Genomic DNA, 13,312 nt, shown 5'->3' on the forward strand with positions numbered 1-13,312 from the left:
GAGGGTATCCAGCATCATGCGAGGTGAGTCTTCTCACTATACTTTACCTTGAGTGGTAAGTAGAGTTATGTGACAAAGTATCTTGTATGCTATGTATGTGATGTGTTGCACATCATTATTTCTATGTGATTTATGATGTGTGTATTCCAGAGTTTACAGAGTTAGGACCGGAAGGTCCACAGAGCTAGGACCAGAGGGTCCACAGAGTTAGGGCCAGTAGGCCCACAGAGTTATAGCCTCGAGTGGCTAATATGTGTTCTATGTGGTATTTTGGGGAACTCACTAAGCTTTGTGCTTACCGTGTTATGTGTTTTAGGTTTTCTCAGGATCGCGGGACAGCACCGGCTTGATTGTATACACCAGAGAAAGAGTTATATTTTGAGGATCCTGGATTATTAATGGAGTTGCGCTTGTAATTTGAATAAACGAGATTTCTATACAATATGTTATGAAAAGTATGTGATTTTGAAATGAAAAATATGGTTGAAAAATTTCGGTGTTACAAGTTGGTATCAGAGCCTTGGTTTGAGGGATTCGGATGCACCTTCGAGTAAATCTGGACTCAAACTGAGGATTTGAGAAAATTTTTCAAAGAAATGATTTTTCTAAAGCGAGCAAGAGTTTCTAAAAGAATACGAGTTGGAACAGTGTGTACAATCAGCCAGAGCCCGAACGGTGATTTCCTAAAATACCCTTACGTTTGTATTATGAGATATTTATGAGATATGCTATGAGATATTATGCATGCTAGAGATATGCTAGGTATTTCATATGTTAGGACTAGAGTGGCCTGATTTGTGATGTCTTAGCCTAGGAGTTACTGTTATCTGTGTTGTGCTGAGTAAGAGTATCCAGCAGGAATCCCCTAGAGAGGGATTTGAGTAGAAGAGTAATCTAGGAGAGATACCTAGATAAGCATTTGAGGAGTCTACTGAGGGAGTAGTCAGATGCCCGCGTGGGGTATAGTCGCTTGGGTTCAGTGGTATCCTTTGAGTATGAGGAGTGCAAGTGGGTAATGTCCTAGAGTGGTTTTGCATGTTGGTAGAGCTTATTCGATGCCCGAATGCTGCTTGCTTCGTGCTTTGTGGAACTCTTGATGACGAGAGTCAGCTACTAAGTGAATATGACGATATTCAGGAGGTAGATGGCTGGCATCATAAGGAGTTCTTCAACAGCTGATGGCGGAGAAGTGTGAGAACCTAGGAAGAGCCTAGAAAAGGGTGACCCTAGTCAGATGAGTACGCTGACAGAGTAGGATATTTTGCAGGGGAGCGAACACGCATGACGGGGTTGGTGATTGAGAAGGTCGAGAAGCTACTTAGGAACTCAGGGATGGTCCGTGTGGAAAGTATGGGTAGATGTGGCAGGTAGTATGGGCCCGTACTACTGAAAGCAGAGGACCCATACTCGATACAGGGAACATTCCAGAGGTTTTAAGTAGCAGATCGAGAGGTGATTTCATGGTTCGTATACCATGATAAGTAGCAGATCGAGAGGTGATTTCATGGTTTGTGTACCATGATTTGCAGCAGATCGAGGGGTGATTTCATGGTTCGTGTACCATGATTTGCAGCAGATCGAGAGGTGATTTCATGGTTCGTGTACCATGATTTGTAGCAGATCGAGAGGTGATTCCATAGTTCGAGTACCATGATTTTCAGCAGATCGAGAGGTGATTTCATGGTTCGTGTACCATGATTTGCAGCAGATCGAGAGGTGATTTCATGGTTCGTGTACCATGATTTGTAGAAGATCGAGAGGTGATGTCATGGTTCGAGTACCATGATTCGTAGCGGATTAAGAAGAGATAACATGGTTCGGGTACCATGATTCATAGCAGATCGAGAGGTGGCCACATGGTTCGAGTACCATGACCCGTGGCAGTTAGTGTTATTGGTTCTACCAGTTATTCCGTGGTGATTGGTTAGACCAAGATCAGAGGTGAAAGACTATGGGTCCAGAGGGCCATGATGAACGAGTTTTAGTGAAGCATCCCTTAAAAGGGAAATCGAGTTAGCTCTGAGGGATTGTTGGTGAGATGCCAATTGGAGTCGCAAGGCTCAAGAATGAGTAGAGATGGCGGTTATGGAGGATTACAGCATGAGTTGAGCAATCAGCCGATGGTGGAGATGTCATTTTCTGTGACTTGAGCGGTGCTATTTCTGTTCCTGTGGAAAACAGGAGAGGTATTGATATTTTCGGTTTCCAAGGTTGGGGGTGAGCCCTGTGGGGTAGCTTGGGTTACGATCTTTCATCAGAGTATTTGGGCAGTATGTCTGCCGAGAGGTAATGTTAGAGCATGAACAGGTTGTCAGTGGGGACTGAGATGGTTAAGGACAAGGATACACCCTATTTGAGCATAGTAGGGCATGTATTAGCTGCAGCGGCAGACGATCAAGAAGAGGATATTGGGGCGGTGGCTATTATTGTCTATGATGAGTATCGAGTATAGTAATGAGGACTCCACTCTTATTACAACCCACGTGATGGAACGTTGGTTGAAGATTCGAGGATGAGGAATATGGTAGTTCATTATTTTCAGACTGAGAGTCAGGGCTACGACTGGACAGTTTAGATGTCCGGTAGTGGGATGGTACGAGATTCTGAAGGACTAGAGGTAGTCATGATGAGAAGTTTATGAGGATTTCATCGGAGATTCGGGGTATTTGGAATTGCTTGACCTCCATCGGGGAGATCATCGAACATAGCGTATCACCTTCCAAGAGTAGGTGCAATGTTATTGGTAAAAACAGTCTGTGGGATAGATTGTTGGCGAACCAATTGGTGATGGTTCGAACCCTGAGTGGGGGAGAACCGGGTACTTTTTTGAGGAGAGGGGATTTGTTCAAGAGCGGTTAGAGAACGGGATAGAGAGGCCTGCGGTATGGATTCCTGAGACCAGGGTTATTGGTGGTCAATGAGAGGTGCAGAGTGAGATAGTGCATGTGGTACGTGTTTAAGAAAGGATGAGTGTCTCCAAGGAAAGTGGCCGTTGGTCGGAGACCTTATGGTGGTTAGGAATCCTTCAAGGTTAAAATGGTGAATTCGAGGTGGTTGGCTTGTGAGGTTAGTTCGGCGGTTGAGAATTTCTGGTTCAGAGCATGGGCTATTATATGCAGTATGGAAGGGAAGAAGTTGATTGGGCAACCAACTTCAGGGTCGTTATGAGTATTCTTGCATGAGTTTTGAGCAATAGAGGAGGAAGTTTCGGATTGTCATCTTCGTGTTCTGAGTCGTTGGCAATTTCTCTGTGTTTTAAATTGGGAGATGGAGTATTCCGGGGTTACAAGTGGCACGAGAGAAAGACCGTTTGCGAGGTTCCGAGGAAGCAATGCGGTATCTGAGTATGATGCCATGAGTATGAGATCAGTGGTAGAGTCAAGACACTGCGATGCGTTGTGATGGTATTCCGGGGTATCCGAGTTTAATGTCCTAAAATCTCGGATTATTTTGAGTTTGAGTTTGAGATGACGAGTGGTGTATCAAGTGTCTATGGTTCCGGTGGGGGCCCTTCAGCTAATTGTCATCAAATGGATTTATTTGAGAATGTGAATTGCAGCGAGAAAAAAAGAGGTTTTGTCACGACGGTGGTCGTCCGAAGTAGTGATGCTTAGCCCGGATGGGTGTGTGTGTACCTATCTATGCTGGGCCGCAGAGCATAAGTTAATGATCGCAGTATGGTGTCAACCTGAGGATGAGATTGTGAAGTGGTAAGAGTAAGTGCGGTATGACTGCGGGGAGCTGCAGTTTCAATGAGTCAGTGCAGAGAAGTGTGGTGATGCTACGGGAAGCCGTAGTACTCACTATTCAGTGAGAGGTTGTGGTGATGCTACGGGGAGCCGTAGTACTCACTATTCAGTGAGAGGTTGTGGTGATGCTACGGGGAGCCGTAGTACTCACTATTCAGTGAGAGGTTGTGGTGATGCTACGGGGAGCCGTAGTACTCACTATGTAGTACTCACTAGTCAGCGAGAGAATGTTGTGATGAAGTGCTCTCTGATCAGAGCTTGACGCAGAAGAGTTTTAGGCTTGGGTAGCCCTAATATGTAGGTGTGTGGAAGCCTGGGGTCGAACCAGGGGCGAGACTGGGGTCTCCATATTTGTCGGGAGTCGTTATATTCTGAAATGAGTAGTGGTTGTCGCAACCAAAGGGAAGTGGATAAGTGAGGAACGCATGGGTTACGGGTCATGAGTCATGAGTTGAGTGGTTCGTTGGGATGAGTGGTTCCAACTCTGTGCCGGACCAGACTCTCGTGTTGAGTTCAATCCTAGTGGTGTATTGAGTAGGAAAAATGAGATTCCGGATTCAGAAACGAATTTTCTTTGGAAGGGGATATTGGTTCCATCTCGTGTCTTAGACCTAAGTGGGTCAATTCGTAGGTATGAGAAAACCGCGAAACGCATGGAACTAATGAGTAGTAGACGACAGAGGTCGAGGGTGAACGAATTCCGTATTCGCTTGGGGAAAAGCGAACTTCGTGACTTGTGTGTCACACTGGGCCGAGATAGCTAGTGTGGGAAGGAAGTCAGTAAGACATGTTGAGATATGCAATGGGTAACCCCTTTGAGGTTCAATTGCTGGGTCGGGAGATGACCTGGTGCTCAGTCTTGAAAGGGATATTGAGAAGGGAGCTGAGGTTTATGTTTGTCAGATGTCGGAGGACGCTCCTGAACAAGCATGGTCATTTCTCACGTCTGAGGACAGGGTGTTGAGGGTTCGTTGTTCAGAAGGTTTGTGATTGCAGTACAGTGGATGAGTCCCTGGTGTGATGTGATCCTTCCACTCCTTGGTATATGATATGGATTGTTTATCATGTCTGGGACGAGTGATCGGTAGCCAGTTTTGGGCATGAACTTGTTTTATCGGTCCCCACTAGAGAATCAGAGGGGCAGTGAGCTATCGGGGTTTGTTATTCGAGGAGTGAATAACGTGGTGACATCTGGAGAGGGCGGTCTGGCTGTGTGTCAAGCTACTAGAGTTCCAGATTCTTGAGAGTCAGAAGGGGTAGCATAGTGGCAGATGGGTCTGTCCTTTTCCAGGGAGGAGTTCCTGTTCGGATTCAGGTGTCCAGAGAGGAAGATAGTTGTGTGGTATGAGACCCTTTCGATGGTGCTGTTTGGTTATTGGATTAGATCTATATGATGTGGAGGAGCGATTTCGAGGGCGAAATCTAATTCAAGTGGGAGAATTGTAACAACCGGATTTACAGGGACATTATTGTATATGTTAATCTTGAGATTTGAGGAGGGACTCGACGAGTTGAGGGACCAACTCGCCGAGTCGAGTCGAGATTGTCGCGTGGATTTAATGAGCGGACTCGACGAGTCCAAGGATGGACTCGCCGAGTAGGTACTGGGCAGAGAAAACCCTAAGTTCTGGGGTTGGAGCCTATTTAAAGGAACTTATGACCTTGGGTGCGCCTCATATCTCCTGTGAGAAACCCTAAATCGCCATCGGAGCCAAGGAAGAGTTCTTATGATGAAATCAAGTAATTTTGGTGTGGTTTTTCAAATGAAGTGAAGGGATTCAGCTAGAAGGACCAAAAGAGGTTGTTATTCTGAGACATCTAAGCAAGGATCTCCATTTTGAGGTAGTATTTCGCCCCTTCCTTCTGTTTTTGTGTAAAATCCTTGAATCTAAGGTTTTCTTTACCCTTTCTTGGATAGTATATGATGCATATGAGGTCCCAACGTGGAGAAAGTCTTAGATCTGGACCTTAAGAGGTCCAAAGAGTCCCAATCATTCAGCTTTATGCTGTTCCTTTGGAGATATGAACCTAGGTTGCCATTTTAGAAGCTATTTCACCAAAAGAAGCCTTATGTGTGTTGCATGAGTGTAAAGATTGGACCTTTACGTGATTATTGAGCATTAGGAAGTCAGATCTATAGGTTAGAGAAACAGATCTGACCTCAGAAGGTCTTTTGAGTGTTGCCATGGAGGAAACTCGTCGAGTCCATAAGGGGACTCGACGAGTCGAGTCGGGTTATCCCGCGATTGTGACCCGTGGTAACCCGTCGAGTGAAGGGTTAACTCGACGAGCCGAGAGAGGCCATAGGAGGATTCAGAGGACACGCTTGGACTCGCCGAGTCACCCATGTGCACTCGACGAGTCTGGTCAAAGTTTGACCATTGACTAGAGTTGACTTTAGTTGACCTTGGGGTTTTGGTCAAGCTGATTCAAGAGAGGTCAGAGAGGGGTAGAATGGTCTTCTACCCATTATTAGGGATGAGAACATAAGAGGATTTTTATTAGAGATGTTATCATTTTGATAGGAGGAGGCTAGGTCGGGTTATCGAGCACGAGAGGGTATCCAGCATCATGCGAGGTGAGTCTTCTCACTATACTTTACCTTGAGTGGTAAGTAGAATTATGTGACAGAGTATCTTGTATGCTATGTATGTGATGTGTTGCACTGCATTATTTCTATGTGATTTATGCTGTGTGTATTCCAGAGTTTACAGAGTTAGGACCGGAAGGTCCACAGAGCTAGGACCAGAGGGTCCACAGAGTTAGGGCCAGTAGGCCCACAGAGTTATAGCATCGAGTGGCTAATATGTGTTATATGTGGTATTGTGGGGAACTCACTAAGCTTTGTGCTTACCGTGTTATGTTTTATGTGTTTCAGGTTTTCTCAGGATCGCGGGACGGCACCGACTTGATTGTACACACCAGAGAAAGAGTTATATTTTGAGGATCCTGGATTATTAATGGAGTTGCGCTTGTAATTTGAATAAACGAGATTTCTATACAATATGTTATGAAAAGTATGCGATTTTGAAATGAAAAATCTGGTTGAAAAATTTCGGTGTTACATCAAGAATCACAAACAAAAAAAATCCTAAAAATAAAGGACTACCAACCTAAACATCAACAATTTACCCGTATAAAACATGCAAAATTGCCAGAATTAAAGGATGAACTGAAGAAGAGAAAATCAAGAATTACAACACATAACAAAGGTTTCAACATTTCAAATCCCAAAGTAGAAACGAACATAAAGTTAGGATTTTAAAACTTATATACCTTTGATCGCGTCAGTGGTTGAAGACGGGAGGAGGCAGAGCAACAGATGAAGGGGATGTGGGTGCGATGGAGGTGAAGGTGTAATGGCGATTAACTTATATGATGAGCCGATTCGAATTTGAAGGATAGGGATTCTGATATCTTGCTAATAAACAAAATTCAAAATATTTTTGCTGATTTTTTGGAAAACAAACCATAGTAAATATGAATGTGAGATCTACATTAACATAAATATGGATGATTTTAAGGGATTTCCGAACATTTTCTTCATGATTAGTTGGTATTATAGATGGAAATCCCGAAATTAGGGGATGAATGAGAGAGAGAGACATGGGCGGGAAAAGCAGTCATAGACAATTTGTGTAGTGACACGTGGCAATAAGCAGACTTAAAAGAATGACATGTGGCTTCTAGGAGAGACTTTTATTAAGGATGGAGATTATATAAGGTATGCAATAGTTGTTAGGCCTTTCATTGAAAGTCATTTTCAAACACTCTTATGGGTGACACTTATTTGAAAACCTAACCTCAAAAATCTTTAGAAGATGGAACTATAGGTGATCTTCTACTCTATAAACATATATTTAGCCGTATTAACCTTCATATTCCGGTTAATCTTGATAACTAGGTTCATGGTAAATACGATGAGTTTTAAACATGTTTTTCATGCTTAAAAATCTAGTTATAGCATTTAATTGATGAATGTTTGTTCTATCAACCTTTGTAGTGTACAATTAAATATATAAACCACTTACGCATTGTTTGATTTTAAAAGGTAAAAGAAATATAATCTACAAACCATATCTACAAAATATTAAAAAAAAAAAATTGGACCAAACGTATCTAGTGTGCAACTATTCGTTTTTTAACGTTTGCATGCATGCTAAAATAAATTGAAATATAAATATAGTGAATATTTAAACTTAAAAGAGTTTTTTAATGCGAATATTTAAATAATTTTAGTTTTACAACATTTAAATATAATTTATACAACAATAATATTTTTTTTGAAAAAACTATTCATTTCATATAATTTGAAATGACAGGCCAATTGGGAATATTCCAATTGGTAGAAACATAGTTGCGAGGATTGGTACTAACAAAAATTAAAGTATTAACATTAACACCTAATCAGTCAATCTATCTTTTAAAAAAAATGAAATGACATCCACGTTGAGTTGCTTGTATTGAACAAAGAAATTCATTGTTCCTACCGTCAAACATTATTTTCTTATGAAATTATGAAATATGATCAAGAACACATGTTTACAAGGTGGCAATATGTGTTTACAAAGGACGTGTTCGGCAGGGAGAGCTTCTAGCTTCTAGCGTTTGACAAAACGTTCCGTTTTGAACAAAAAGTCTCGTTTGGCACTAAAAGCTTCTATCGTTTAGTTTAAACAAAACGCTACAAATCCAAATGCTACTTCATGTAGCGTTTAACAAAACGCTACAAGCTACAAGCTACCCGCCACCCGCTACAAGTCACCTGCTACCAGCTAATTTTGTCGAACACGCCCAAAGTGTAAATGTGTGGAGTTCATATACCCTATGGTTTTGTAGGTTTTGTTTTTTTTTTTTTCTAATCTAATCTTTTTTTCTTAGTTTCAACACCTTTATGATTTTGTAGTTTTTTTTTAATTTAGTCTTTTTCTTTTCCAGTTTTAACACCAACAGTTTTTATTATATTATTTTATTTTCAATTTCGTCGTTAACGGTTAAGATACATAAAATGACTAAATTGACATTTTTTAATTTTTTTATTACTTTTGACAAAATTACATTTCTCGTTCCTATGGTTTTTTTTTGAACCGGCAAATACAAATATATAATCTACTCCTAATCTAACACTTAATACTACATATGTCCACAACGAGACTTGAACCCTCGACCTCAAAAAGGGAGGGCCTCACCTAGTACCGCTGGGCTAGAAGCCCTATGGTTACATGGTTTTCTTAATCATACCCATTTAATGATGACCATTCATGTAGTTTGGTTACATGAATAACTAAATTGCCCAAATATGCAACTAGGTTGAAATGGTTTCTGTAGTTGTATTCTAAGCTAATTCTACACAATTTTAATTTTACATCTTTTTATTTGTATGTCTAGATTTAGTAATAGATTTAAATACATTGTGACTGTATTTTTACATCTTTTTATTTGCTATGTGTAGTTAAAATAAGTTGGATTTGATTGAAAATACTTAACATTTTATTTTATTTTTTTAACATTTTTAACTGTACCTATGTTAATTAAAACACATTTTTTTTCTAAGTTCTTCCAAAAAGAATATTTGATTTTTAATCAATTGTAATTTAGTAAACAATAAAATATATTAAAAGAAAACGACCATAAAAACCATTTTTTAGAAGTATTTATCAAAAAATAGTTAAAAAAACAAGAAATGACCCAAATAGGCACAATTTTCACAAATGACCATCCACAAAAATCTTGCTCATTTATGATTTTTTTTTTTCCAAAATGACGTCAGGGGCGTTGATTGCTTAAAAAGTCCCTATCGACTGATGAAAATATTGTTTTTTTTCCCTAACTTTGAACATTTATAATTTTTTCATATAAAGTCTGTTTGAGGTAAAACAAAATTCATTGTATTTTCTATTTAGTAAAGGTTATTCATGAACATACCACGCCCCATATTTTAGTGATGGGAAGACATAATATTTTAGGTCCAAAGTAGGCTCCTCAATAAAGAATATAAAAAACTCCAAACTTTGAACTTTCATAATTCCTTCATACAAAGTTGGTTTAAGGTGATTTTTTTTCTTTTGTTCTAGTTAACAATGGCTATCCATGAATGTGTCACACGAGTGGACATATTGTTGGTATTCAAAAGCCGCCACCCAATGAACCAGAGGCCGACCTCAATAAGGGGTTGGTGTTGGACGTTCAGCTCCTTGATCGTTTTTTTAAACTACCTATCACCACAGTCAAAGACATCATTCATAACTATCGTATGACATTCTCTCAGACTTTGAAAGCAGCCCTTTTCAAGGTGGTTTCTCATCCCGGGTCTGTTGAAGCGTGGGTAACATAGTTAATACTTCCTAGGTGCACTCTGTAGTTGTTTAGGCCCAAGAATAAGCAAAAAGGTAGGTCTGAGGTAACACTTAGTTTTAGGATGTTTTAAATACCAGGATAACGGGTTGTAAATGGATCGAGTAAAGGTATTCGACAATGGAATAGATTTTAGACCCTTTCGGATGTTGATAATGTTGGATTAAGCGATTTAAGCCCTCGATTTGTGCTTTGAAGCAAAGGGTAAAATCGGAAAAGTAATATTTAGGTTTCTTGCACGAATTATGGTTATAGCTCGCCATGTATTAATTAGGCGTTGAAACGAAGAAGTTATGACTGTTTGAAGCTGGAGTGGAATTAGGCGAAAACCCATCGTCACGACGTGACAAGCATGTTGTCACGACGTGAGAGTTGTCTCGAGGTGACAAAAAAGCTTTCGATGGGTGAAAGTTGTGCAACCTAAGCCCATGGATTTTAGGGTTTTCAATGTATTTAAAGGTAATGATTGGTGTTTTAGGGTATTTTCTTAGCCTCCATCATATCTAGAACTCCTTGGGAGCAACCCTAGTCTCCCTCTTCAAGATTTGATCTCTTCCCCTCTCCTCTCTCCTATTTTGGATGCTCTTGGTGATATTATGATGAATGTTGAAGATCAAGAATGTTCTTTTGGTTGCAAGGAATGTTGTTTCAAGTTTAGATCCATCACAGTCACTCCACTTCTGGACTATTGTGAATATAAAGCTCATATCTTGCTCTTAGTTCTTTAGATCTCTTCATTTGTAGTTTTGGCACTTTTGGTCCATTTTATGGGTGATCTTGGAGTTGAGTGAACTGCAACGTATTTTGATCAGTTAGGAATGCTATTTGGACCTCATGGACTAGGAAAGTTATGATCTTTTGCCTTCCCTTTTAGCCATGCATGTTATCTTGGTCCTTTAGGTCATTTTGGTGTAGTTTAGATCGAGACATTATTATGGATAAAGTTGGAAACTTTATCCATCTAAACATCATGTTGATTCAGATCTGAAGGTTAGAGACTTGGACTTAATGGATTAAGTTGAGAAAGATGCATTCTTGGTCTTTTTGAGACTTAAAGACTAGATCCTGATTGTTTGGACCATCCTAATGGGTAAAGTTTGAAACTTTATCCATTATGAATCTATTTAGGAACTAGATATGAGGTTATAGGCCTTTTTCTAAAGAGATTCAGTACTTAATGAAGATTTGGCTTTCTGACCATAAGTCACGACATGACATAGGATGTGTCACGACGCGACGGTGCCCAGGATCATGATTATTTTGTCTTTGCATCCATACGACGAGTCCAAAGAATGGTCACGACATGACATTGACTTTGACTAAGTTGGCCTTTGACCTTGTGGACCTTTAAATGTTGACTTTTGACCAGTTTGACCTTGGGTCAAACTTGGAGAATTTTGGGTGTTAATTGAGGATTTATCTGTTCTGGGTGTTAGTCGGTAGAGAGATTGATCAGTGCAAGGAGTTAGAGCGTTGTTGTACTTCTCCAGTTCTGCGAGGTGAGTTTCTCAATATACTCGTGGGTCGAAGGCGCCAATGCCGGCCTACTAGATTATGTTATGTATCATTGTGTGTAGGTTGTTGCTATTCTATAGTGATATGTTAGATTGGTAGATTTGTATGATTACCTGCATTGATGGTTATTCTTTATCTGTTTGCATATATCGATATAGTGTGGTTGGGTTGAGGCGGTACTGCTGTGTGCTATTGTCACAACTAGCATTTTAGCTAGGAAATTCTATTCCTGTGTGACCACTCAACTATTGTAAATCTTATACTCTAAGTAAATCTCACTCAATGCTCATTTAGATTCATCAATTATGTTCCTCAAAGAGTCTGAATCCCTAAGAACCATGGTGTGAGTCCATATTGGACTAGGATTTCCTTATTGGGCCTAATGGACCAATAAGCACCCACTTCAACTTTATTGGACTTAGAAGCCCTAATTGGATCCTAATTGGACCCAATTCATAAATCTAAAATGTTTTGGACCATTTGGGTCTAGAATGATTCATTCTAACCCTAATGGGCCTTATTGGGCCATAACTAATCCAATTAACCTTAGTGAGCCATAAGCCCATTCTTTTATTCTATTTGGGCCGTGAATGCTTCCAAAGGCCCTATGGGCCGAAAAAGTTATGTTTAGAACCCAAATATCCTAACTAAAGTTAATGGGCCTAAACTACTCCACCCTTTCTTCTTGGCCCAAAATCTCGGCCCAGGTGTAGAACAAAAAAAGAGAGAGAAAATAAGTATAATGGGGGGGGGGGGTTGACTTGGAGATGTCACCTCCATTTTATACATCATGTATCCATGCAAGGACCATCATATATCCATGCTAGTCACCTCACCTCTCTCTCTCTCCCCTCTCTTCTTCTACTCTCGGCCGAGAGCCACAACACACACACCTTTTCAAAACACTCTCAAATATCTCAAGAATACTCCTCCTTCCATCAAGATTTTCGAGATTTTTGCATGTGTTCCAAGAAGGTTCTTCACTAATATCATCAATCCTTGGTAAGATCTTGTGCACTCAAGTTGAATTGCTTCATTCTTTAGCTAAATCACTCCATATCAATATCTATTTTGTGATTTTGCTTCCTAGAACTTCTTAAGTTCGAAATCCACTCAAGAAAGCTTGCTAGGATCAAAAATCTTCTTCATTTCTTTTTCAAAACCAAAACATCAAAGCTAAGGTGAGTTCATACCCCCTTGTTTTCGGTTTTCATATGATTTTTGGAGGAGAATGCAAGTAAAATGTGTAGATCTATGTGCTATATGCATGTTTGTGTGAATACTTAGTTTATTTAGTACAAATGTGTTGGATCTTAACAAATATCGAAATTCTAAGTATTATTTAGCAAAGATCTATGAACTATGACATTATACCCATCATATTATCATGCCAAAAGTGATTACAAGTTTTAGATACAAAAGATTTCAACAAAAACCTTGTTAAAGGACAAAATTGTCAAGAAAACAAAAGATAAGGGCAAAAAGTGACATTTATGTTTTTATAAGGGCCAAACAGGTCCTACATGTATAAAAAGGTATTTTATATCAAACATACTTTAAAAAGGGCCAAAAATGCAAATTTGAGCTTAATGGGCCAAAACCTTTGGGCCTCATGGTTTTGGGCCTAATTTGCGAAAAAAATGAAGTTTTGGGGTTTAAAAACGTTATTTGGCCAAAGTTTGAGTCATAAATGT

The sequence above is a fragment of the Lactuca virosa genome, chromosome 6 (genome assembly GCF_052849685.1).
Source record: "Lactuca virosa cultivar CGN04683 chromosome 6, Lactuca_virosa_CGN04683_v6, whole genome shotgun sequence".
In the NCBI taxonomy this organism is placed as follows: Eukaryota; Viridiplantae; Streptophyta; class Magnoliopsida; order Asterales; family Asteraceae; genus Lactuca; species Lactuca virosa.